Source organism: Suncus etruscus, chromosome 7 (genome assembly GCF_024139225.1).
Source record: "Suncus etruscus isolate mSunEtr1 chromosome 7, mSunEtr1.pri.cur, whole genome shotgun sequence".
NCBI lineage: Eukaryota > Metazoa > Chordata > Mammalia > Eulipotyphla > Soricidae > Suncus > Suncus etruscus.
This window is the reverse complement of record NC_064854.1, coordinates 117730296-117742166: the sequence shown is the minus strand read 5'-3', so window position 1 is coordinate 117742166 and position 11871 is coordinate 117730296. Positions and strand designations below refer to the sequence as shown.

General features: G+C 43.2%; 1 long non-coding RNA gene across 1 annotated transcript in view; it reads right to left on the bottom strand.

Moving 5' to 3' along the window:
• Nucleotides 1–296: 296 nt before the first annotated feature.
• Nucleotides 297–11871, bottom strand: part of LOC126014132 (uncharacterized) — an 82328-nt gene continuing 70753 nt past the window's right edge. The window contains exon 3 of the long non-coding RNA XR_007497565.1: nt 297–387. This is a non-coding gene — a long non-coding RNA (uncharacterized LOC126014132). The remainder of the gene's footprint in view (nt 388–11871) is intronic.

Below are 11871 nucleotides of genomic sequence, written 5' to 3'. Positions count from 1 at the left end.
AAACAATACAGAGTAAAGACCACTTTCCCCACTCATTCACTCCTGTGTATCCCCAAAAAGGACCTTCTTCATCTGTGTAATCTTAAAACAAAGCATTATATGCTTATCTTTCAAGAGCGAATAGTAGATAATAAAAGAGATGTTGTTTCTCATGTGTTCATCCCACCGCTCTGAAAGATCTCATGTGGGGGAGATTTGGACAGAGGAGGAGATAGAAGAGAGAGGATGGATCATCAGAGAAACTCAGCTCACCATACCTGATATTTTCCTGGTCCTGGAAAATATCCAGAAATCTGCTGTTGAGGTCGATTCCGAATAGGCACAGATCAGCTTCCAGTTGGAAAATATATGCTACATGCCAAGCCAGTCCACGTCACTTGAAAAATTCTGAAAATCATTGATAAAAATTATATTATGTACTGTTTATCTCTCTGAAAGCCCCTCTTGCTTCCCAACTCCCCCTTGCTTTTCTGTCATGAGGCACAGTGTGAGAAACGTTTAAAGCATCTCCATCAGTAATAGTCCCCAATGCAGCCTATTAATTGCCCTCTGCAGGTGGCTATGCACATTTCCCTTGCCATTAGGGGAAAAGCACTGAAAAGTTCTCTTTTATATTATTCATCTTCCTGTTCACTCCTGCTTGGCTCGATCATGTCTTCGAGGTGCCTATTTTAGGTCACTCCTGAACTCGTGGACCAAAAGGCCATAGCCGACAGGGAACCTTAATTAATAACATTTTAATTTTACATGATATCAGATAGCACTTGAGGCTTTTCAGAGTGTTTTCCCCTCTATCTCTGCAAAAACCGCATAATAGCCCAATGAGGTCGGTCATAAAAACCTTCTCAAGGAATAAAATATTAAACCCATCATTTCATGTTTGGGAAGCGGATGAATCAGACACGAAACTGAGAGGTCTGTAGCCTGTGGTATCAGCCATGTGCGTGTTGTAGGAGTTGGGAAATAAATGATTTGTGACAGTCTTATAAGAAAGGAACCATAGCTGCATGAGGCATGTTCACTTTGTTCTTTCTGCTGCACATAATACCTCACCTGCGCACCTTTTCTTCTCCTTGAAAGTCAGTGAAAGAACTTGGCAGATGTTTATGAAAGTACCACTGTAATAATTTAGAGACCCAGCAATTCAGTGGTAGGAGGGCTTTACTCACTTTCTAAAGAAATTCTGCTGTGATTTTTTTTTCTTTTAGAATAAAGGAATCTTTTGGCACCCAGAACATCTATGATAGGATATATATAGCCTTTGGAAAAGTGAAACCCAAACACATTTTTGCTTTTAGGAAAAAGAAAACTGAAGAAGTACCACAAAATGACACAAATTTTACCATCGTTGTTAAAAGTCAGCAAATGGACTAAGATGGACAAAGGTTATGAAAGCACACATCACTTTGAACTTTATACCAACTTCTTGGTGGGAAACATGACTATTAACAGATGTGTGGGGGGGCTAGAGAGATGGCATGAAGGTAAGGCGTTTGCCTTGCATGCAGAAGGACCATGGTTCGGATCCCGGCATCCCATATGGTCCCCAAACTTGCCAGGAGCGATTTCTGAGCATAGAGCCAGGAGTAACCCCTGAGCGCTGCCGGGTGTGACCCAAAAACCAAACAAACAAACAAACAAACAAAAAAAATCAGATGTGCCAGCGTGGGATGGAAATGAAGCCATAAAATAAAATGTGTCAAAAACACACTAATAATTTAGGTATGTGTACATGCATACACAGGCACAGAGACATACACCACACAAAAGTAAATAGAAAGGAAGAAAGAAGTCCAGAGGAAAGGTGTGGACAGCATGGAAATTCTACCAAAGTGAGAATTAGTGAGGACAAAGACACAGGAATGAAACCTTCCCCAAATCTGATTTTAGGTGGCCATCAAAAATCTGTGGTTCTCCAAAGTGGCTACAACATGGTCCCTATGGGCTGCTGAAAAGAATGGCTGCAGTGCCCCCAGAGAGTCTCTTAATTGGTGTGGGGCAATTTGAGAAGACAGTATCTTGAGTCCCCACCCTCAGTCAAATCTTAGGAGCAGCAAAGTTTAAGTCATCCCAGTACCCCACAGACTTCTAGAGCAGCATTTTCAATCTTTTTGCACTGCATGCGCCTGTCCCACATACCTGCCCATGGAAAGACAGTTACAACTAAGGCAAGAGATTAGTGGTTTTCAAACACTTCACACCTGTGGACTGGCATAGGATCCACAGACCAATAATGGTTGAAGACCATCATTCTAGATACTATAACTTTGGGTGGTCTCTGTGCTTGGTCTTTGAATTACTGCAAACCTGGAACATAGGGAGTTGATATGACAGGAGACAGAAGGCCAGCTTTTGGGAGGGGTATGTGTAAACATGTGTTTACATGTGCTCTGAACTCTATCTTACAGGCCCTGAGAACAAGTGAAGACAAGAGTGTTGGGGAAGTTGGAGAAATGGCGAATGTGCCTAACATGTCTTTTTCAGTTTTAGAAACACACTCTCATTATTTTTTTAAGGAAAAAAAGACAATCTGAAAGAAACAGGGTTCACCAGAGCCACAATCACAGAAGTTGGGGGTGGGAGAATCATGTACTGCTGGGAATCAAACCTTAGCATTAGCCCTTTGCTCCCCCCACCCCTACCACAATACGCCTCAAATCTCTTGCTTCAAACATTTAGACATGGTCTATTAGGAACAAGAACTGAAGATGAGGATAGACAGAGGTAAGATTTTCATAACAGTTATCAGCATCATCTGAGTTATCTAAGCAGGAGAAATTCGACTTCTGGTGAGGATTTTCAAATATTAAGGCAAAAACCATCTAAGTTCTCATCACCCTCACGTTTTGTTGTTGTTATCAAGCCCTCTATCCCCATTACTTAGACAGTAATTAGAAAATAATTCAAGATTATTAACACTGATGATCATCACTAATGATGATCTCAATTGTTTCCATTTCAGGGGATAAATGTGTCTTCCGTTCTGCTGGTGTCAGTCTCAAAGAGCACCCTGAAACTTGCTATGCACTTAACTCCTGTAGATTTTACCTTTTCTGATGATTACTATTGTGTCTTCTATGCTGCATTATTCATGGAGCATTAATCTTCTTAAAAGGGATCTTTGTGGGAAGACTTTATTTTTTAAAAATCAATATGTGTTTCATAAAGGGAGTTTGGTTCCCATATGGCTGAAGGGCAATTGCCTTCATATAGACAAAGCTGAGGGTCAGCTCCTATTCCTCCTGTCACTTGGTGCAATCCATTTTCTGCCTCACTTTGCTAATAGACTCCTTCAAAAATGGAAGTTAATCCTTGGCAATGCCACATTAAAGCACTCAAGGAAGAATTAAATATTTCAGAAAAGAACATAGTGAAAAATGGAACTGCTATTTTAGAGTCTTTGAAAAGTTAAGTACAAGAGTGAAAAATAGAGTCACTGGAACTTGATAAAGTGAGTCTAAGTTCACGTTGAAGAGAGGATTCAAATGCAGGGAATCAACACACACCAGGCATATTTGTTCATAGAGCCTGGCGATACTCAAGGTAGGTGATTTCACCCCTCTCTAGACAGAGACAATGTGTTGGAGTTTGAGGGGCCCACTGGCTATTTGGATCTCAAAGGTGTGACAATAATGTGTGATGTGAAAATGAAACTGACCTATTTTCCTCTCCCACACAGTAACATAATGTGAAGCAAAAATTTTTTCCCCTGGAGGGCCAGAGAGACAGTATAGTAGGTAGGACATTAGTCTTGCACATGGATGGACTGGGTTTCCCCAGAGTTAAGGGTGATCCTTGGGTGCAGAGCCTGGAGTAAGCTCTGAGCACCTCTGGATGTGGCCCAGAAACAAACAAACAAAAAAAGCAAAAAAGGAAAAATAAAACCCAACTAACAATAAAATATTTTCTCCCTGGTGATTGGGAAGGAATTGGTTGTGCAGTTACACTTTGAATAGGGATATAACTCCCACAGTGACTGCCCCCAATATAATTCTACTCAGGCTCTCTGCACCTCAGCTGTCTGGTGACAGCAGAACAGGATGGGTGTGAAGAGAGAGAGGGGACAGAACTCCAAGTTTGGTCAGTGGTGCTCCCACCAGTTTGGATCACCTGATGGTATAATCATGAGATAGACTTAACTTGAATCTATTTTTTTTTATTTTTTATTGCTGAAGTCTGAAGCAAAAGCACTCTTTCCTCTATGACTTGGAGAAAAATCAGGTAATTGTAAAACGGCTGCAATCATTTTTCTATCCTGTGCTTTTACCATCCAATTTATTGCTTGGCTCCTCACAGCTGTTTTCCAGAGGCCACAGAAGGCGGTTTTAACAGATTAGCTGAGTCCAAAAAGCAGATTTGAGTATTTACATATTTATGGCTCATCTCCAAGAGGCAGGAGTGATGGGACTTCGATTGTTTTAATTTGCTGTACCTTGTCTTGCTCTGCCTTGAGGTGCTCTGAGAGCCAGGCGTTCCATCTGGGGAGGGGGGAAGAGGGGCTGTGATGAATATGCTTTGTCCCTAGGACACCTCTATCTATGACTTTATACTTGGACAGCTCAAAGCACTTTCAACTCTGCAGTTCTATTTTCCTCACCCTCAGGGTGAGGCAGAATGCCTAGGTAAGGGGGCTTCTGGACAACCCTATCTCACTTTGCCTTGAACAGGTCCCTCAGATTTTGTGGGTCTCCATTTGTGAAATGAAATGATAAATATTGTTTCATGGGAAAGGGAAAGAAATAGAAAGAGTCTGACTCCAAGAACCAGGAGGTTTTTATATCTTGGTTCTGTTAGAAAATTTAGATGTCTGCAAGCTACATGGATAATATAGCTCTTGACCCTCAAATGCTAGCCCTGAAGAATGATTTTTCAATGTCAGAAAGAGGACGCTTCTGCATGGCTCTACCTCACCCACATGTGGAAGATCTTGCCTATTTGAACCCTGCTACTTATTACTCTTATCAAATGCCATCTCCTTTGTGTTTTTTTTTTTATTTTATTTTATAGTGCTAAGCACTGAAACCAGGGCAAGTTAAGTCTTTACCACTGAGCTACACCCTTGACCCCTCTTCTATAAGATCTTTTCATTCTCTGCCTGCCAGCAACTTTTTCTTCTTCTTTGGCCTCATACTCCTGTGCATGATAAAGCCCCATGACCCACATATCTATTGGCATGATTTGTCATTGCTGGCCTCTGGATGGGCTATGTTTTATTATACCTTGTCTAGCCCTTCTACTAAGCCATATCTATGCTTTGGACTTAGAAAGTATTGAACAGTCTGGCTGAGCTGCCAGCTTGTTTACTCAACCCAAATAGCCCCATTTTTCAAGATTTCCCCAAATCTGGGTTTGGGGGTTCATAAGGAAGTGCACACCTCATGCAGTCCTGCATCAATGTACCCAATCACATGCTCTGCAAAGCCCTGCTGCTGAGGGAGCTGAGGAAGGATCCCTTAGCAGAAGTTTTGTTGAGGACCAAAACCATACCCAAGCAGGGCTGAGACTCTTCACTAGAGGACAATATTTTAACAAAAGCCCATAGGTGGCCTGGAATGGCAAACTGTCACACCTACCCAATAAGACTTACTCCAATTAGAACAGATGTACAGATGTACATTGCCTGAGACAGATGTACTTGTATTTCCCCCCTAAAATAAGGGAATGATTCTTCTGGAAGAGAACTAAAGCTCTATAATCTAGCATGAACCATAGGTCATGACCTAAAATCTATTTTGCTGGTGAGTTTGGGGATGGAGAAAGTCATTCAGAAAGAGGGAAGAGAATGGAAATGAGAAAAGGTATATTCTAGATAGTGTTTTTTCAATATTTAGGTGCCTACCCCTCTAGCCTAATGTAATAGGCTCCCGTGTACACATTCAATTTTCACATGTGGCCCATTGGGATATTTTGGGGGAACTATAGAGTGGGGCATAAGGCCCTGGCTAAGAAATACTGATCTAGACTAAATATGCTGACAAATGCTTTTTAAAACATAAAGTTTAAGAAGAGGCAGTGGTAGGGGCAGGGATGGAGAGCAGAGGAAGGATGCTGAATGCCATATATATATATATATATATATGCCTATATATATATATATCTATATCTTGTGACCTTAATTTTCACTTCATTGCCCAAAGGTTAGAACTAAGTAACAGGTAAAGGACAAAGTAGGTCCCAGCTTTTAACTGCCAGGAGCTGAGAAGCCAGAAAGACAAGGTTGTCTATGAGTAGACTGACATTTTGTACATGTGTGGTGCTTAAGTGGGGGTCTGGGAAATCTACATCTGCCCGAGTCTTGGAACACTTGACATCTAGGACAATTACAACTGTCCTCCAAGTTAAGAAGTGAAGCCTACAGAGGGAGAGCTATCTTTCTTTTCCTTCCTTCCTTCCTTCCTTCCTTCCTTCCTTCCTTCCTTCCTTCCTTCCTTCCTTCCTTCCTTCCTTCCTTCCTTCCTTCCTTCCTTCCTCTTCCTCCCTTCCTTCCTCCTTCCTTCTTTCCTCCTTCCTTCCTTCTTCCTCCTTCCTTCCTTCCTCCTTCCTTCCTTCCTCCTTCCTTCCTTCCTTCCTTCCTTCCTTCCTTCCTTCCTTCCTTCCTTCCTTCCTTCCTTCCTTCCTTCCTTCCCTCCCTCCCTCCCTCCCTCCCTCCCTCCCTCCCTCCCTCCCTCCCTCCCTCCCTCCCTCCCTCCCTCCCTCCTTCCTTCCTTCCTTCCTTCCTTCCTTCCTTCCTTCCTTCCTTCCTTCCTTCCTTCCTTCCTTCCTTCCTTCCTTCCTTCCTTCCTTCCTTCCTTCCTTCCTTCCTTCCTTCCATCCTTTCTTTTTGGGCCACACTCACTGATGCTCAGGGGTTACTTCTGCCTATGCGCTCAGAAATCGCTCTTGGCTTGGGGGAATCATATGAGATGCCAGGGGAACAAACCACAGTCCGTCCTAGGTTAGTGCCTGCAAGACAATCGCCCTACTGCTTGCGACACCCCTTCAGCCTTGAGAGCTGTCTTTTCTAAAATTTGTTGGTACCAACAAAGGGGTAGGGAGCAATGTTAAAGAGGTATTTAAAGGAACTCATGAATCCTCTGCTTCAGTTCTTGGACTCAAGTGATCCTGAGAAGGAAGAAAAAGGAGGAGAAAGAAAGAGGAAGAGGTGGAGGAAGAGGAAGAAGAGGCGGAGGAAGAAGATGAAGAAGAGGAGGAGGAGGAGGAAGAAGAAGAGGAGGAGGAAGAAGTTAAAGTTGAAGAGCACTTTAATGTGTGCAGGGGAGTAGAGTGGAAAAACATACAGTATGAGAAGAGAGTCTTTTAAGAAAGAAATCAGCAAACCACTAGGCCTATCTATTTACAATGCCCTGCTATTTACAGGCAATTTACAATGTGCATGAGAGGTTTTGCCTCCAGAAGCATCTGCTTTTAAGCAGCACCCAGCATGTACCTGCAAAGAACATCTCCTGGAAAAGCAGGTTTTCATGTATTCAGAAAGGATGTCAAAGGCGATGGGCTGGCGTAGGAGTGACAGAGTTGCTTTGAAATGGGACTTTATTTTCTTTAGTGGAATAGATGTTTACCTTTGGTTCTCCTATCTATGATCTCCTAGCTGCTACTGCTGCTGCTGCTTCTCTCACCCACCCTGTCCAGCCATCATTGGAAAAGGTACCAGCGACCTTAAGACTTACAGGGGCTACAGAGAATAATAGCACCATATCACGGAGCTGGTGGAAGAGAGAGCCTGAGGCCCACCCTGGAATCTATCAGGATTAGATTCCGTGTGTGTGTGTGTGTGTGTGTGTGTGTGTGTGTGTGTGTGTGTGTGTGTGTGTGTGTGTGTGTGTGTAACCATGAGGATTTCAGATCTGAGGCCAACCTCAATGACATGCAAATTTGGGTTTATTGAACAGAAATGAGAACCAGGCTTTTGCCCACCGGACTGCCTGTCCAAGAATATTACTCACAAGCACCATTTTGGTCTGACTTTTAGGGAAAAATAAATGAAGGTTGGATAGAGTTTGTGCTGATTAAAAACATAATCATCAACAACAAAACCCAACAAAGGAGATCCTTTCTAGTAGAGAAAGGATCACAGATCCTTGGACGCTCAGTTATGTTCTTCACCTTTGTGGGTTATGAAATCACTTTTTCTTTTCTCTTTAATGGTGTTTTTTTCCTACTGGGCGAACTGATCAGTAACATAACCATGTGTCTGATTGCAAAGTGATGGAGCTCACACCCACCCCATTCCCATTTTTGTTTTCCCTCTGGCTGCCTCTCAAAATTTCTCCCAGAATGCCCCTGATTACAGGCATGCCCAACTGTGCTCCTAACCAATAACCATGGTGGACTCAGGTTGCCTAGTGCTGTGGGTGTGCAGTGTCTTTTGCCTGCTTCTCTTCTCTCTCCTTGTTTTAACACCGGAATACTGGAGATTTGAATGTGGAAGGGTCTTCTCCCTTCATTGGTGAACTCAGGACATGGATTCCCTCATTCACCCTCTGCTGGCCTCTCACCACACACACTGGACTCTCTCAGTCCTTGTGACAGTTCTTTCCAGGTCCCTCAGGCCAGCTGCCACCCCGGGTACCATGCCAACTTCCTGGCTCCCTACTGCCACCTCTGTCCTTTGATACAATACTTCTCAAATTACCCAAATGATTGTGCCATCTGTCTCTTGCTGGGGCCCTGACTACTGATGCTGTGTTCTGGATGGTCATAACCTTCTCAAGGAGAACTCCAGAGGCGCCTGCTTTTTCCTTTGTTCTTGTTCTTCTGCAACTGCTTTGATTTCCTAGCAATCCTATCCAGAGTATCTAAAATGCCTTATTTTGCTCTCCCAATATTTCCCCCATTAACTTCCAGGGACATCAGTCCAGGGTAATTTCCTCTCAGCTCTCACCCCAGCATCACCTGGATAAAAATCTGTTATGCTAAGGATGGCCTAAGACCTCTAGGTTCAATACAATAGTCAAACCATCTGTGCATGGTACCTTGGCTATTCTATGGCAAGGGTCCTCAGGCAAAAAGATCAGGTTCCTTTTATCCTGCTGCTTTTTTCAAGACCCAGAAGTCTCTGAGTGGCACAGACCCCAGCCCAGTGATATACTAAGTCCATTTCAGGTCTAGACGACACCTCCTACTCCCGGCCTCACTGTCTCCCTGAGGCAATCTTCATTCCATGAAGCGATTTGATTCTGGACAAGTTGATTAGCTCCATAATACTATTGTGAACCTATTACCCACCGGTGCAACACTGATGCTGATGTCTGCATTGGCACAAGCCTCTTACCTGGGCATGAAATCTACTGTCTACCATCTTTCCAGCTATAGGTCATTCCCTCTCCCATCTGTAGAAGTCCTGCCATATACCCTTGCTGACATGGCACTGGTGACCAGGTAGAGATTTTCTTTTTTTTTTTTTTTTTTTTTTGGTTTTTGGGCCACACCCTGTGACGCTCAGGGGTTACTCCTGGCTATGCGCTCAGAAGTTGCTCCTGGCTTCTTGGGAGACCATATGGGACGCCGGGGGATCAAACCGCGGTCCGTCCTAGGCTAGCGCAGGCAAGGCAGGCACCTTACCTCCAGCGCCACCGCCCGGCCCCAGGTAGAGATTTTCTACATTTCATATCTAGTTAGGAATTTTCAGAGAGGTCTCTCTGACCCTTCATTTTCTATCCTATTTGTGATTAAGTCATGAATCACATCTACTTGCTGCCTTCATTGCCTACAAAACACATGTTTTACTTTTCAGTTGCCCTGACATGCCCTGCAGGTGTGACTGACTGCGTTGTCTGCATTTTTCTTAGCATCTAGCAGAGGACGATACACAGGGAAGGTTCCAGAAATAAAAAGCATAGTCTTCCATTTTGTGATATTTTCAGATACAAGATGGTGAAGGCCATTCATTGTGGGGTCTTTGTGTCCTGGGAGTCAGAGGTACATTGACATGCCAACCTCTGTTGTCTTCCAAATAGCTTGAAGTGAACTTCCTAATTTCTGGTTTCTATATAAATCTGGCCTCATTGCAACTGATGAATTACATTGCAAATAGAACTGGAATATAGGTTATGATTTACAGGACATTTTTCTTCAGAGAAGCTGAAATCTTTATCTTTCGATGCTTGTATAAGGTTGTCGATATCACCGTGCTTCGGTGTCAGGATCCTCTTTTCACTCTTCCCAGACTAATCTATACTCTCTAGAGCAGCAAGAGGACAGAAAAAAAATAGCAGAGGGATCATACCATTCTCTACCTCTCCAGCTCACTAAGACAGCACTAGGGCTGTCCTCCTGATAATGCCCCTCTTCTTAATCTTCTCTTCATCTTGCAGCACATGTGAATCCAGCCTATGCATTTCTGCTCCATAATCACTCAAGTTGCCCACAACACAGGAAGGACAAGAGCTATTCTTCTCAGCTGCTGGTAGTGCCCAAACATAGTTCATCTTTGAAGTGTCACTTTTGCTTTCCTTCAGGGAAAATTAACCCAAGAAATTTAGAGCAATGTGAGGCATTCCAAGGACTCATTTCTCAAAAAACCAAAAGATTCATTTTTGTCTAAAAGTTCTCAAAGCTATAATACCCAGACAGACCACTCTGCTCCCACTGTGGACTCCTCTGCTGGTGAGGAGGTGATAGGGCTCTGGCACCCACAGTGGCTGCAGATTTTGTCTCAGATTACCAACCTTTAGGCTACCCTCTCTACCTTGGGGACAGCTGACAAAGGGAAAGTTACTCTGATGTTGGAATTTGGCTTATCTTCTTTTAAAAGATATTGTAGTAATCCCAGAGTGATAATATTGGGGTTAAGGCATTTGCCTTGCATTAGGATGACCTTAGTTTTATCCCTGGCACAGTATATGGTCCCCAGAACAGGGCTAGGGGTGATTTTCTGAACATAGAGTCAGAGTAAGTCTTGCATATTTCAGCTATGGCCTATACCCTTCTACCCCCAACTTACAGTATAATATACAACTGTCATTAACTGTATTTTGTGGGGTTTGCCCATACCCGGTGGAGCTCAAGGGTTATTCCTGGCTCTTCTCTCAGGGATCACTCCTGGGTAGCTCAGAGGACCACATGCAGTGCAAGAGATTAAACCTGGCCAGCACGTGCAAGAAAAATATCCTACTGGCTGCAGATAATATAGCTATACTGTGGAAGACGTACTGTATTTTTCATACCATAAGATGCCCCTTTTCCCCCCCAAAGATGGGGAAAATGTCTGTGTGTATTATGGAGTGAATGCTGCCTGGAGCTGAAGCCTGATTATTTAAAAATGTTTTATTTATTTTTATTTATTTATTTTTATTTTTAAAAAGTTAGGTAAATGTGTTTAACCAGCTGTGGACCAGCATATTGTAAATATACTTTGGCCTTGCAGGCTGGTTGTTCCCAGCTGCCGTCTCTTGACAGTGTTTTGCATTGCACCATTTGCTTAGAATTTTTTTCCTTGTTTTCCTCTTCTAAAAACTATGTGCATCTTATAGAGTGAAAAATATGGTAGTAAGAGCAATAGCTCGAACCCCAGACCATTAGCTTTTAAGTGCAATTTCTGTGTCACCGAAGTACCATTATAATGGATGAGACCTTCACCACCATATAGCTCCTGAAAATTTTCATCTTTGTAAATGAAAACCCTGTCTCTACTATCCCTCAGTCCCATTCTTCATTCTGTTCCTAGGATTCAGGAACCTTTCCTGAGAGGAATTCTTTTGTCCTCTGTGTCTCATTCACATTGTGACATTGTCAAGGTTCATCCATGTGGGTGCAAGTATCAAAAGTTCCTTTTATTTGGGGTAGTGGGAATTCCAAAATGGTGCCCAGATGGTCTGAGGGGCCCCTCCTGATTCTCAGCCAACTGGGCGGAAGTTTCAATGTGAGGACCTG